A 1,329-nucleotide genomic window follows, 5' to 3' on the forward strand; every position below is an offset into this window, starting at 1 on the left:
GGGTAATAACAACAATAACAACAACACAATAAACAGTAACAATGGTAAATGACACATACCAAGGATTGTTTTAAGCTTGTTAAATATACTCCATACCTTTTAAAACATTTTAAAGGACCTATGATATAGGGTCTATGAGTACCCACATTTTAGGAATCATCAGCAATCCCATTCTACAGGCAAGAAAACTGAGGTTTGCAGGATTTCAGTGATATTTTCAAACAAGGTAAGTCTTAAGTGGTTCAGACAGGATTTGAAGCCTGGAGGTGGCTTAAAATCAAGGGCTTTTAACCACTATGGATATCCCTAGCACAGGCACAATCTCGCCAGGATTTTTTCCCATCACTCCACTTTCTGTGTTCCAACTACATCAACACTGTAACATTGCTCTTTTTTTCTCCTGAAAATTAATCATAAAAAAACAACAACAAGGGACCTCCCTGGCAGTCCAGTGGTTAAGAGGTTGCCTTCTAATGCAAGGGGTACAGGTTTGATCCCTAGTCAGGAAGCTAAGATCCCACAGGCCTCCAGCCAAAAAACCAAAACAGAAACAATATTGTAACAAATGCAATAAAGACTTTAAAAATTATCCACATCCAAAAAAAATTAAAAAAAAAAAACCCAGTAACAATTATCCTGCTTTTCCATACCTCTGTGCCTTTCATATGCTATCTTTTCTTAGTGAAGTGAAATCACTCAGTCATGTCCGATTCTTTGTGACCCCATGGATTGCGGAGCTCCGCCGTCCATGGGATTTTCCAGGAAAGAATACTAGAGTGGGCTGCCATTTCCTTCTCCAGGGGATCTTCCCAACCCAGGGATCGAACCTGGGTCTCCTGCATTGCAGACAGACGCTTTTACCGTCTGAGCCACCAGGGAAGCCCTCTTTTCTTACTCTATGGGAAATTATTTCTTCTTTGTTTATGTTTATGGAATAATCTTAAGTAATATTCAAGCCTCAAGTTCTCTGATGGCCTTTTCTTTAATTTACCACCATCCACCCATCCAGCGTTCCCTGGTGTACCCTTGTAACAAACAGCTTTGTAATATAAGGACATATATTAATCTCCTTTGACAGGCAGGGCCAGTGAGGCTTGAAGAAACTAACCACCACTTGAAAGTTGCAAATTTGTGGGTGAGTCAAACTTCTATGCCTAAATATCTAAACCCAGGACCAGAAACTCCTTTTGATTTTGTATAATCATTCTGTCAAAGGCTGAGCCAAGTATGTTGAAATTGTCAGCTACTTTTATCTGTCATTTGATTCTTTTACATATTTCTATATAGAAATGATTTATTATATATAGTCTGCTGATATGGTATCTGAAC

At 38.8% G+C, this 1,329-nt stretch overlaps 1 non-coding gene across 1 annotated transcript; it reads right to left on the reverse strand.

Annotated features, from left to right (window-relative positions):
• Positions 1-806: 806 nt before the first annotated feature.
• Positions 807-879, reverse strand: TRNAC-GCA (transfer RNA cysteine (anticodon GCA)). The gene has a single exon. It is a non-coding gene; the product is annotated as a tRNA-Cys (tRNA).
• Positions 880-1,329: the final 450 nt, after the last annotated feature.

Source organism: Budorcas taxicolor, chromosome 8 (assembly GCF_023091745.1).
Source record: "Budorcas taxicolor isolate Tak-1 chromosome 8, Takin1.1, whole genome shotgun sequence".
NCBI classification, from domain to species: Eukaryota; Metazoa; Chordata; class Mammalia; order Artiodactyla; family Bovidae; genus Budorcas; species Budorcas taxicolor.